Raw genomic sequence first — 14346 nt, 5'->3', positions numbered from 1 at the left:
TATTAAGCTCGGTAATTTTGAAAAAATGTAATAATACACAGAGTAAACGCTGGAAAATAAAAACATCATTGAAAACTCTATTCTAAAGATGTATGGAATGCAGCACATGCTGCACGTTGATTTCCTCCATTGAATGCTCCACTGTGCATTTCTCCATCACTTATGCAGATAATTCCCAGCATCCTGCACACTACAGCAGGGCTATTGAGGCCTGCTGTTGTGTGCAGGACTAGTCAGGTAAGTTTCGATGATACTACTGGGGAAAATATATTAGCATGCTGATTGAAGATTGTTCATCTGTTCATCTAGCCTATTTCTATTCATTTATCCATCAATTGTAAATCACTTTTAAAGAAGATTCCAATTGGCAAACTATTTATATCTCTAGCATTGCTTTAGTGTTTTTTACAAGCTTTTTTCTCATCTTATTCTACTATCTCATGTGTGGAGACATTTCACCCCAGCCAATGTAGAAGGAAAGGCTGTGTACATTTGCAAATACGTAAGAATGACACAAAGATGCAGAAGCATATAGTCAAATGCCCAAAGTTTCCTCAGGGCTCAAATCAGCCTATAAAAAAACAAAATGTTTATATTTATGTCTGTATATGATAAGATAAATACAGTTAGTATAAATTACCCACACAATTTCCAGTTTATTCCTGTTAATTCCTGTATATTCCTGTATATTCCTGTTAATTCCCAATGAAAGTTTCCAACTTGGAATATTCCCAGAATTTTGCAACTCTAGGCGAAAGAGATTTTAATTATGGAGCTGTCCAATTATGTTTTGTGGAATGTTTTTTTTTTCTGCATCATATATCCTCCCTTATACAGGTTTATTCCCTTACAGCTTTTCTTAAGGACTTCTTTCGTTGCATGATGGCTTTTCTACAATGTTTATGACATGAAAAAAAAAAAACATATATACTGTAATATAACACTAAAATGTGTTTAAGACTAAACTTAACTTGTGATTCATGTCTCACATTACCCCATAGCATTTGTCTCACTTTACCCCACAGTCATCGTTTTAGAAAAAACAACATCTCTTAGCAATTCAGGCTAATCTTCAGCTAGAATCAATCACATGGTTTTATATGTTGGAAGTTCACCAACCTGTATGATATAAGTTTTTGTACCTGATTCAATTTGTTTTGACACAAAAGTTGATTAAGTAATGATAAAGTTCCACATTGTGTTTTCTGTTTCTTTAAAGCCTATTTACCAAGAATGAGGCCTGATAGTTAAGTTCACGGTTGGTGGGTGTTGTGGTCTTTTCCTGCTCTTCAGAGGCTTGTTCTATTTGCTGTTAGGGTAACTTTAGTTTTACTTCAGGGTTTTCAGTCCTACGAAGCTCATTCACCTTGTATTGGGGTAAATCACCATGGTAACGCTGAAAAGCTAGCCTTATCCGGAGCAGATTAAGTTTGAGATAAGAGATCAACCAGTATAAGATCTTTGCCCACTGACCAATCAATTCCGTTCTTAGAGGATCCCTTGGAGCTGGGAGTGGATTTTTAGTCTCTGAGGAGGACAAAGGTCTTCAGGGACCAACAAAATCCCTTTACATATTCTGATGAGTATTTTTATGAAAGATATACATTCTTATCAGAGGGAATGATAAGCTTAAGCTTAACAAGCTTAAGAACAAAATAAATAAAGAGTAAAGAAAACTTTTCACAACCACATCGTTCACTTTACTGTTAGGTAGTAATGTCGGAGGGGAACACAAGTGTAGTACTTTGTGTCAGTCATGTTGTTATCAGGTAGAAAAAGCACAATGTAGGTCCAGGACAGGTGCTACGTTATTACATATATATAGTATTTCAAATGAATTACAGAACAGATCTCTGGTGTCCCTTGAAACTTGTTATAGAAAGCTTCCAGCGTTAGGCAGAGCGTAGCTTCCCTAACATCAGTTTGGCATAAGAACTATCCGTTGAGAGTAGATTATTTTATTAATAAAACATTTAACATTTCAAATTCAAAACCTACATACATGGTTTCTCAGCACTGAATATGTGGAAATTAATATTTCCGCAGCATCGTAAACAGTAAATTGTCAGTGACTGTGTAGTTTATTGTTTTAAGAAACACAATTAAGAAAGCTACTACATTATTTGATTGTACTAACTACAGCATCTTAGACTTTTGGTTGGAAATTCCAGCTGAGTGTTGGCAGCTCTGGATGGAAGCCATCTTTGTTTTTCTATGCTCATTGTCTTTCAGGTCCACCCACACATGGTGAGCTTGAGAAGCTATACTGTCCAATTGTAGACTGAGTTATTCCTATAAGGCTGTGAGTATGTGTCTTTGTGTCAGTGTTGGAAGTGATGTAAAGTCCTGAATGCAAGGCATTGCTCAGTGTGTTGGCAGATGTGAGTGATGTGAAGAGATTCCTTGTCTCTGCCGCTCTCATTGTCTGTCTTAGCTCTTCCACACCAGACAGACCCCAGTCCCATCCTGATGCTGTAGTGAGGAACAGGTGTGTTGCCATGGCAACCAGGGAACTGACTCTCACCTTTCATCGGGTGGAATCTGGTCTGCAGTCGCAGCTCTGTGTAACTAAGTCCTTGAGCCTCAGAGACATGTGAACACCCTTGTTTGATGACTGATGGAGAGTTTGTGTCTTGTAGGTAGGGAACAGTACTGACCTGAAGCTAAAGACTGTATAGGTGCATGTAATTCAAATATAATCTGATGTCAACTGCAGAGTGGAAATATCATTTACACTTCTGTTAAGATGTTGCAGACAGAAATGATCAGTTGGCAGCGCATGACTCCATTTGCTTATTTGTGTAGCACTGCCCCCTTCTGGCTTTTATCTTAAACTGCAATGCAGCAAGAAGAAACAAATAACTTGTGTGTCCCTGACTATGGAGGTAACGCAAAGTGCTAAACTAAGATGGGTGACAAATGAAAGAGAAACACATCCCTTCTTTCCATTTTTTGATGGAAGGAGTGGTTTAAAGCAATCACTGTATTTACTCCTGTACTGTGCTTGAGTGCAGTTTCAAGGTACTTAGACTTTACTTGAGTACCCTTAGTGGCCAGTTCCTTGATAATCTTGGAAAATACTGTGTTTTTGTTACTGTATGAAAATAAAGTTTGGTCGCTTTAGCAGATTTCAGATGGGTTTTAAGCAAGAGATTTCACAATAAAATGTTAGATGGTTACAATTCTTTAAAAAATAAATCTACCCAGTATTTTAGAACTATGTTAAGGGTCCGAGAAATATATAGAAAATTAACACGAAATTATTTAGCATAAGTGTTTTAATTCTTTCCTCGTGATCACTTCTGCACCCCTAGTTAAGAGTCATTAGACCAACTTCCCCTGTTGTATAATCAGTAAGTAGCAAGCTCCCCCTCCAGCAGCTACAACCGTGCAATGTGACTACTGAGTCACAGGGGAAATTCTCCATGTAACAAGTACTTTTACTGAGAGGATGTTAATTATACTTCCGGGATTTTTTCCCTTATGCAAGACAATTATTTGGATCAGAGTATATTTAAATAGTGGTACTGGTACTTTTACTTTGGTGAAGGATTTGACTAATTCTGAACGTTGCTCACATTGCTGCAAACCTTTCCAGATGCCTGGTGACCGTGAGCATGAAAAGCATCAAATCATCCAGTGAGCATGTATGCCTTATCGCTATGTTTCTTTTTCCTTACAGTATATGTTCGATAATGAAACGACTATCATGTGGCACTTGATCCCTGCAACATTAACATTCTGTTCATTCATTCATGATTGCTGAAAAAATGTGGGATCAATACATACACAACTAGAGAAAGCATCTAAAATGGGTCTAATCCTTTTTTAACACCTAATGTGAAAATGTCGCCTATTCTATCTCTACTGTTAAGGAGTAATGTTACTACCATTACATGTTCTCTTTGTGATATTTGTCATATGTTGTGTGGTTATCTGGATGTATACTGACACACTGAGTACTGAGTCCGAAGCATTGGACACAGTACAATTACAATTTTGAGAGGATGAGAAGGAGCAAGATAAAGATGATATCGAAAACGAACTCTGAAAACTGCGATGAAGTGATGTTGTTTTTTGTTTATTTCACACTGAACTGCTGGTTTGTTGAACTAATCTTAGATTTTGTTAGAAAAATCTGAATTTTAGGTCTAAGTGCTGTTTCAATTGAATAAATTATGAGATGCTGCAAGCAGACTCTGGTTCAAATAAGGAGAAAAGCCGGGTTAGAACTAATCAAATATCTGAGAGAGCGTGGCCTAGGGGATAGAGCGAGTGCTCTGCAATAAGAAGGTTGCCTGTATTTATTGTATAATCTTAGTTTAAGTAAAAGGTTAATCCACAAACTAACGAATAAATATGCTCTTGAGCAGAGGTGTGGACTCGAGTCACATGACATGGACTCGAGTCAGACTCGAGTCATGAATTTGAGCAGGTCATGCGCTCGTGACAGCACACCCGCTTATTCTCCGTTCATTTTACAACTTCACTATTCACAGCACCCACTTCTTTTAAACCCCCCTTTCAAAATAAGAGTCACTAACAACAACCCACTTAAAACCGGAAATACAAATCAACCCTCAACAATAACGTCATTAAATAAATTAGCTTACAATTATAATGCCGATATTATTTCAATATAGAAATATTAGGTACCTTTTAGCCATGTATATCACAAAAAAGGCAGAACAAGAGATTTATTAAATTGCTCAAAAAAAGTTAAAGAAGATTGACTATTATTGATGATTATTTAATGTAATCATAGAGGAGTTATGCTTAGGGCACCAAAATGGCTCGCAGCGGCACTGGGTGGAATCATACTACGTCCCCATCGTGCACAAATGACTGACAGACCTTTGGCCAATTTGGTCTTTTGCAAATGCAATTCAGCATAGGGCCCTGACATATAAAAAGCACAACCCTGTTCATTGTTATGTTCAAGTATTTGTTATGTTTCTCACATGTACACACACACACAGACAATATGAGGTAAGATAAATGAGATGAGATAAACACAGGACAGGACAGAAATGTTCATGTTCATGTATTTTTTTATGTTTCTCACATGTACACACACACACAGACAATATGAGGTGAGATAAATGAGATGAGATCAACACAGGACAGGACAGAAACTGCTGTGGAACTAGTTAAAATGCAAAATACAATGTTAGCACTTTTGTACAAATAATTACATTTGCACTTGTTTTTTCAAATGTGTTCATTCTGTAGGAGTGGTTTAAAATGAAGAATATTCTTGCAAATATGAGTTAAATGTTAAAAATGACTAGTTAATAGTGCAATAGGGAAGTGCAATGTTGGCACAATTTTTTTTCTGCAATTTCAATTCCACTTGTTTTAATAAATAAATACAGATTTTAAAAGCATACATGATCTGTGTAAATATATTATTAATCAGTGAACAAAAGGACTCGAAAAGACTCGAAACTCAAACTGCAGGACTTGGACTTGACTTGAGACTTGTCAGTCTTGACTTGGGACTTGACTCGGGACTTGCCTGTCTTGACTTGGGACTTGACTCGGGACTTGAGGGCAAAGACTTGAGACTTACTTGGGACTTGCAAAAAAATGACTTGGTCCCACCTCTGCTGTTGAGTAAAAAAAGGAAATATTTAGGTAAATCTCAATCACCTCAAAATTATGCAGTACTCGGGTAGATATATTATACTTTCTACTAATGCTGCTCTTTAGATAATAAGCTAAATAATTTAGCTTTAGGCCCATCAATAGGCTAATCCGGCCTTGCCCTGCTTCTGTATCTGACTTTGAATAGGGAAAAAATTGATATAAACTGTGAAATTCAGTTGGTGGCGTGATATAGTGATAACTGTTAGTCTGCATAACCCACTCACTGCACATTTATGGTGTCAGTGGTAACGGTGTTGATGAGATTAACAGGACCCAGACATCTCTGTTAACACGTCCTCTTCACTTCACTGTTCCCCCTAAAGAGGGCAATGCAGGACTGATGTAGGCCCTCTGTGTGAGTGCACTGCACATTGTTCATTCTGCTCAGACCCTGGTGGTGGATGTGCACTGGCCAAATGTTTGACTCTCCACCTCAGCCGATGTGTGTGTGAACGTCTGATTAAAATGTCTCTTGACCCGGCTGTGGCACCCGCAGTTGGTGAACTCATTGTTTGACAGTCGGCAAACAACCTGCTGGTGTTCTGAGAGAGAAACCCGAAAGAGGCAACAGGGTTAAGAACTTCCATAAATGAACCTCCTATTCAAGGGCTTATCACGCCTCCTGGCACTGTGATTGTTCTTACACATCATCCTCCTCCACTTTGGAGTTGATTCCCTCATTTTCTCTGCTCTGTTCTCAGATGAGTAGCTGCAGGCAACGCTGCAGATAACTGGAGCAGGAAATACAGGCAGTGTGAGAGAGATAGATTGCGAGGAGGCTGTGCCGCTTAACTTAATACTTTACTTGTGATTTATGTAAAGCACGAGCATGTGTGGAAAATTGGGCTCGACACACAAACACACAAACAAACTAGAAGCCTTGCAGTGGTATTAAATGTTAGATGAGATAGACTACCGGCGCAACACTAGCCTGCGTCTGTCAGATGAATCCTCAATAATCATGATTTAAGGATTTGTTCACACAAATTACAAATAAATATATTTGCTGGATAATCCGCAGAACACACATTTCATAGGGACTTTATATTTTTAACTTTTTTTCAGAAGAAGGCTTCAAAGATCTGTGTTCAGAGTGCCCCCACCCCCCCCCCCCCGAAAGCCCCTTGTAGGCTACACTGAATGCATTTTAGCAACTGGAAACACTACTATGAAACCGAAATGACCTTTTCATGTTTTTCATCCTCCTAAGTTACTGCGTACAAATGAAAAGTACGAGTTAAACTTTGCCCAAAGTTTTAACCAAACACCAAACTCTCTCCGGCTGCACTGACGATGAACCGAGTGACGCGTTCACTTGATGAGCTGTACGTGCTTCCCTCCTCGTCAGAAGTTTGTCCTTGTACTTTGCTCGTCTTTTTCGACTGTCTCTGCTCTCTGAATAAATCCTGCGCTCCTGAATCTAAATATCCCTGCAGGCATCTTTATCGTTGTCAAATAAAGCAGATTCACAGACTTTATTTTCACAGCAGACATTTTGACATAGAAGGAAAAGTGGAGGTGGAACTAAAAATGTCAATCATTTCAAAGCGATGCTGAAAATTAACTTGCATTGTGCTCTGAGTGCAGGGATACCTCCGCCACGGCCAAACAATCCTATGTCTGATTCTTTCCATCAAGGTACAGACTTTTCTGAGAAACTGATGAAAACGTAGGTAAAAATGCCTTGAAGAGAAATCTCAAAATGTTAAAAGAGTGCGAAGAAATCCTGTGATTTTGAACTGAAAAAGTGTGTTGACAAATCAGTTAATTGATTGAAAGTGAATTAATCCATGACTATTAATTGTTTTTGTCATTATTCAAGAATCCAAAACAGAAAAAGTCAAACAATCATTCAGGAGTTACAACTTTTCAATTGGGAAGATTTGCTGCTTCTGTTTTATAAATATTATTGATGAGACTAGATTCAATAAAGGAATTAGACTGTTGATCAGACAAGTTATTTTTCACATTTTTTCCATTGAAATATTAAAAATGGAACTCACCACTGTGTGAAATGGGTTTCTCACGACGGACAAGCAACATTGTTTTCACTTTTCACCAGTTTCACAAAAATATATAGAAGTGCTTAACAACAATATTCAGTGCTTCTATTTATTACTACTTTAAACTTTTGCTTCACTACAAATACTGAGTGAAACTTTTTCCTCTTTTTCATTTATTAAGAGGCTATTGTACTGTAGCTCATTTTAGGTATGGACTTTCTAAAACATATAATTATCTTTACAAAACCAAAGCATAGATACTAGAAAAAGCACATTATTCAAATGTAATTCAATAGGAAGGATGTATAAATATTCTGTAGGTGAGTTAATGGTAATTATAGTATATTGTGAACTATTAATTATCATGTATAATTTCACTGAAATTCCTGTTAATTTTTGTATTCATGAAGAAGAAACATGAGGTATAAATACCGGCGGACGACAAAATCCCATCTCCCTCCTAAGAGCTGCACTATATCGTTTGCATTTTTACATAGATACATGAGCACACACACTCCCGGTGAACATTTTGAAAACGGCGCATCGTTCCAGGTTTGATTGAATTTTTTGCTGTTCAAGACCAATTAGTAGAGTTAACTAAATATAAGCAAATATGTCACCAAAACTGTAAAAAATCTCTAGATTTAATAGAAATTGAAGAATTAATTGGCAACGTATTCCGAGCGTCACACAGTCTCTTCACTCCGCCTCATAGAGCTGGTTTAGGATTAATTGGACAGAAAGTCACATCAGAGGAAACTGCAACATATCAGTAAGAACTTATGTGATGAAACTTGGATGAACTTTCCAGAAGAAAACTGTTAGGAGGAAAAAAGAAGTGTAAGCTGCTGCTGAGTTCAGCATCACAGTCACATTCATCATTGAGGTGATCTAAACTTTTCTTGTCAAATATGTTCGATTGAGCTAAACTTAAACATATTCTGGGATCAGTGCAAATTCTTACAATATAAAATAACAAAATAAATAAGAAGACAAAATAAAATAAATATTTAATTAAAACTTGAATAGTACCAAACTAGCACATTGAAATTTTGAAATGAAGAAATAATTACTACAAAACACAAAAAGTTAATAAATGTGTTTAATATAAATAAACAAAAAATACACAATAAAAACTTTAAATAATAATCAATTTATTTATAAGCATTTAGATAAAATAATGTATGCTCAAAATGCTTTCCAAGTGAATAGTTTGATGGATAAAAAATGAAAATACAGCACTGAACAGATATTCAAAATAAAATAAAATAGGATAAAAATAAAAGTGTGGCTAAGGACAAAATTCATAATTGGGGAGAGTTGAAAAAGAAAAAAAGATTCAATGAAATATTAAAAGATGATATAATATGAAATGAATAAACAGAGTATTTATATAAAATAAAAAATATATAAATAAAAATATTTACTATAACAGGCACATTTCAAACATGGGCTACATTAAAGTCGAATACACTTTATTGTATAGTCTAAAATTACAAACCACAGTTTGGAATAAAACATCTAAAAAGTGCAACGTCCTCTGTCCGTATAACTCTCGACTATGGTGAGGAAAATCTTCTAAGAAAAAGAACATTTAACAGAGGAAAAATATTCAGAAACCTCAAGAGACACCAAAGTATATAAAGAATAGATACAACTATTTAAAACACTGTAAAAAATATAATACAGTAATAGAGAAGAAGTGATGTATTGATGTATATGTCTTGTACGGCGAGTTTTAGTGTGAGTCTCCAAATGTCACACAGAAAGAGAGGATCTTCAAAAGACGATGAACCATAAAGGAAAATTCAAGAGTCCGCTAAAACGTTTTAATCAGCCAATATTAAAAGACCATGGGGACATGCCTTAATAAATTAATCCAACTTTACAGTTTACAGAGCACTTTTCAAAACACAGTCAAAAAAATTATTTAAATGTGAAACAGGTTTAAAACAGTTCAGGACTAAGGCAAAAATAATAATACAGCAGCAAAACATTAAAATGAAAAACAGATTAGAGCAATAAGAATAAAATATTAGGTTATAAAATGATATACTTAGATTAATAAAATGTATTAAAATGTTTCAAGAGGTGATTTAAAAAGGTGTCACTGATTCCATAAGCCTCAGATCCTCGGGCAGGGGGTTCCGCCACCTCCGGTCTCGAGCCGTGACTTTGAAACTGACAGCAGAGCCGGAGGATCTGAGGGCTCCACTCTGGCTAATAAGGAAGCAGTATTTCAGAAATGTAGCTGGAGGCTGAACCAAGAAGTGCTTTATAGGTGATCAGTAAAATCTTAAATCAATTCTAAAACTGAGAGGAAACTAGTGCACAGAGGCTAAGATGAGGATGATGTTTTGTTGTGTTGTTAATTAAATGGACAACCACTGCAGTGATACCACTCTGATATGACTTTCTCTTCTAAAAGGGGATAGACAACAACTAAGTCCAACTTTTCAACTTTCTCTTCAGCCCATTTTTTGACTGGTCTCTGTTCTGAATACATCATATTGAGAGAGACCATTATGAGAGAGAGAGCAGAGAATCCTAATAAGAAGAAGCACTGTTGGGAAACAAGGGATACACTGATATATTATAAAACTAGATCAATCTAAGCTTACTGCTTTTGTCCTTTACTCTGTGTAGGGTAAAAAAAACTGAATAAAAATTTGATCAGACAAAAAGGATGGATAGAAATTTTTTACCCGAGCGACAGATTCTGGTCATAATTCTGCTTTTCTGCCGTTTTTCTGTTCATATATAATTTTGGACCGATGTCTGTTCTCCAACATCTGCCTTCAGACTTGGTCTCAGTGTTGCTGTCCTCAGTGAAGCTGCTCAGCACAGCACTGGTTAAGCTCTTCTTACAAAATGAAGGTCGACTAATGAGAAAATCTGAATAGGTCTAGACTTCGTGACGCTGCGGGATTCACACAGCAGCTTGTGACTGCTTTTAGTGGGTCAGGCTGAAGTGACACACAGGCATCATAAACAGAGAGAACAGAGGCGTGTGTGATGGAACTGGTTTCTCTGAGGACAGAGCGCGGTGTAAACACGGGATTTGTAAACAAAGTGAAAGATGAAACGGTATCTCCCCGTTTGACTGAATTTTCATCATCAGCTCTTGAAGTGTGAGTGTCCCAACATTATGTTTTGAGTGTAAAGGTTGCAACAGAACGAAGAACGCGGCGAGAACTGTGTGTTGTTGACAACTCCCTTCTCTCTCCCCGAACGGAGATGTGCTGACAGTCGTTCGGCTTGAAATGTAAATAGGCTCAAGATTAGTATTCAATCCTCATCCCATACTCTGTTTTCGTGTATGTGTGTGCGTGTGCGTGTATGTTTAGGCCGGGGGGTGGTAGCAGTAGGGAATCAAAGTATTTGATCAGTCTCCCCTCGGTTTTGTGTTAATCTCAAAAGCAAGAGTTCATCTGTGGGACAGTCAGTAACGCTGAGCACATCAGCTTCTTTTCAGTGTCAGATTTTGGGAATCATGCATGTGTGTGAGTGTGTGTGTGTGTGTGTGTGTTTTTGTGAGTTGCGGCATGTCTTCTAACATGTAGCGCTCACCCATCCCACACAGCCAATACATAAGATATCACCGCGACAGGCAAAGAGTAAGCCGTGAAACTCCTATGCTCCCAAGTAATCTTGTGTGTGTGTGCGTGTGTGCGTGTGGGTGTGTGTGTGTTTGTGTGTCTTTCTGGACTCTTTGTCTGCCACATTCACCGGTAAGTGAACCCTTGTCCCTGAAAATCCAAATGACACAGTAAACTGTTCCTGTCAGCCATAAATCCAGGCAATTATCCTGACACACACACACACACACACACACACACACAGACACACACCAAGCACCAACATTTTCAATGTATGTGTGCCAGTGTGTTAATCTTGCACCTTTTATGTCGGTTTGGCAGAGAGCGGGGAAGAAAGGCCAGGAGGGGGGACAGGAGGAGGACGAGGGGGGGCGCAGGAGTTTTTTTAAAACCAGACGTCATCCATAGAAGCGCTGCAAATCCTTTAAAACTCTTCAGATGAACTTAAATCACACCAACAGAGGAATTAATCACAATCTCCACTCTGGTTTCAAACTTTACTGAGGTCAGAGTTTGATCCGGCTGCAGAGGTAGAGTTTCTGAGAGGGAGGCATGCACAAATAAAATCCACATCAGGGGTAAGCAGTTAAAAAATAGAGGTCCAGATAGAGGAAATGTCCACAAGCAAAGGTCTGGCACATCTTAATGTCTAAGTGTTCAATGTATTTTTTAACATTAGGTTTGTCAACAACAAACTCTGAAAATTAAAAAAGGTATGAGTCAATGATATTTTCTCCACATTGAACTGGAGGATTTATAAGTGTAACAAAAAATGATGTTTTTACATCAAGTAAAAAAATACACATAACACAGAGCAGAACGTTTTTTTAAATGTGCATCTTGTCATAAAGTGAGTGATTTTAGAAAACATAGCAACCAATTGCAAATAGAAAATAATAGTAAGTTTGTCTTTTTTCTTTTGTTAACATATTGTCACTGTACAGTCTCAGCCCATTTTTTCTAACAACCGTGTTTCTCCTCCTTTCTTTTCCTCTCATGATCTATCCCCTCCCTTCTTGTTCAGTGGGAAAAGTGAGCTCAGCTTGTACTGCCAGGATTTTTTAAATGTGGGTTTCACATTGCTGCTTTCAACAATCACTGTGGTGTTGTAGGAATCTGTCCAGTTTTGATTAAAAACAATGTTTTCGCTCTCTTTTCAGAGCACACCTTGTAGGGTTAGTTTTGGTACTTTTCTCCGAGTCACTATCAATCTATCAAATATTATTTGAAGAGCCAATATTCACAAATCACAGTTTTGTGAATAGTGTGTGACAGTCTCTGTCCTTAACTGTCAAAGAGAGTAAGGAAAAACTACAAAAAAACTTCAATTATCACTGTATGAAATCTATTCTATACTATATCTTGTATTACACCCAGCCCGGTCAGAATCTGATTTCACGGCCTTAAATGGCTGAGTGGCGCCAAATAGATGATTCACATTGCATGCAATTGGTCTGTGAGATGTCTTAGCTGCCAAACCAGTGCCATTAAGACTAGAAGAAAATAAAATCTAGTGACAATTGCTCTACATCACTTGCTTTAGGAGCACCCCTTTGGGTAAAGGCCATTGTCGCTGGTTTGTAAAGTGTGGAATTCTTATGAAGTCACGATCAAAAGGCTTCGATTCTCACTGTCCCATGTGTTTTTTTATGCACACTTCAAATTTGTGCTTTTCACTTGTTCCTTGTTTATAGAATTTTATACAACTAATTAACCAATTGTTAATAGACAATCTGCCTTCTATTTACAACAACATGTTTGTGACTGTGTATGTGAGACTCATGTGACATGTGTTTTCACATATATATACAAGTATGAATTGTTTACAATGGGGTTTTCCTGCTGTGTGATTAATCTACTACAAGAACATCAAACAAACTAGATTACTGCTGTTTGAATTATTTCTATGGAATGGTGATAAAACATATGGCTTGGATGAACAGTATGTTCTCTGAAGTTGTTAAATCAAGTTAATATGCACTGCTGGGAATTAAAAGACATCAAAGTAAAAGGTTTTCTTCATTAATGAATGGTTTGGTCCAGTAAAAAGGCTAGTGCCAGTTATGAACGTTTGGACTGTAGGGGCAGATGTATAAATAGTGATATAAATAAAATATCAGTTTTCTAGCCATGCTCAGTGCTATGTTCCAGATAACAAAGTGTTTCTAGTGAAAGCTTATGGCCCAATATACACTTTGCTCCTTGGTCTAAGTCTGACTTGTTTACTTGCACATCTGGCCTGATTCCAGCCGTTATCCCCCCCCCGTGTTGGCTGACAGCCAGGAGGATTTTGTATGTGTGCACCATAATTGGTTCAGATGTGGAAGTCATGCTGTATGTGTGCCAGACATGGGCCAAGGAACTGGGCACATATTGAGCCAGAGAAACACATAGATGTGGGACACCAGAATAACTGTGTGGCTTGTTTTGATTTTATTTGTCATCAGTGCTACAGACAGAAAACCTGGAGAGAGAGAGAGAAAGAGAGGGGGGGGGGGGGGGGGAGTTAGTCTGTTGAAATCAAACTGAAGACACTGTGGTACAATACGTTATCAGATTGCCCCAGGGGAGCTTTGTCTAGTCTGATGATGTCCTCAGGGTAGTCTAAATTTGGGCCTGGTCACATATTTCTACCAGTATGACTAAAGACCAAAATCAAATACTGGGAACATGGCCTTTGTTCCAGTCAAAGTAAAGAGCTACAGTGAATTATTCCCAACTGAGTTAAGAAGTTACACCATTGCTGTCTTTTTGAGTGGCAGTGAAGATCACTTGTTGACTATGATCAAATTTATATTCTCAACCCGCAAATATTGCCCTCTGCTTTATCCTTTTTCTTTTACAAACTTGCCTACCTCTTGTGACAGAGTGTCTCTCACTGTTTGCATTAATTGAAGTGGATTTAAATCGGGGAGTGAAATGTGACTCAACTCCATTAGTTTGTACCAAAGAGCCATTGAAATCGTTTGGGAACATAAACTCACTAAAGCTGCTCTAGGACATGAACTAAACTCTAGGTAATCATGGGACATTCTTCAGAGTGACTGGGTTCTAACGCTATGTCCGAGCTAGAGACTTTTGTGGTTTCTCCCACC

Source organism: Platichthys flesus, chromosome 2 (assembly GCF_949316205.1).
Source record: "Platichthys flesus chromosome 2, fPlaFle2.1, whole genome shotgun sequence".
In the NCBI taxonomy this organism is placed as follows: Eukaryota; Metazoa; Chordata; class Actinopteri; order Pleuronectiformes; family Pleuronectidae; genus Platichthys; species Platichthys flesus.
The sequence above is the reverse complement of the archived record's forward strand: the minus strand, read 5'-3'. Positions refer to the sequence as shown.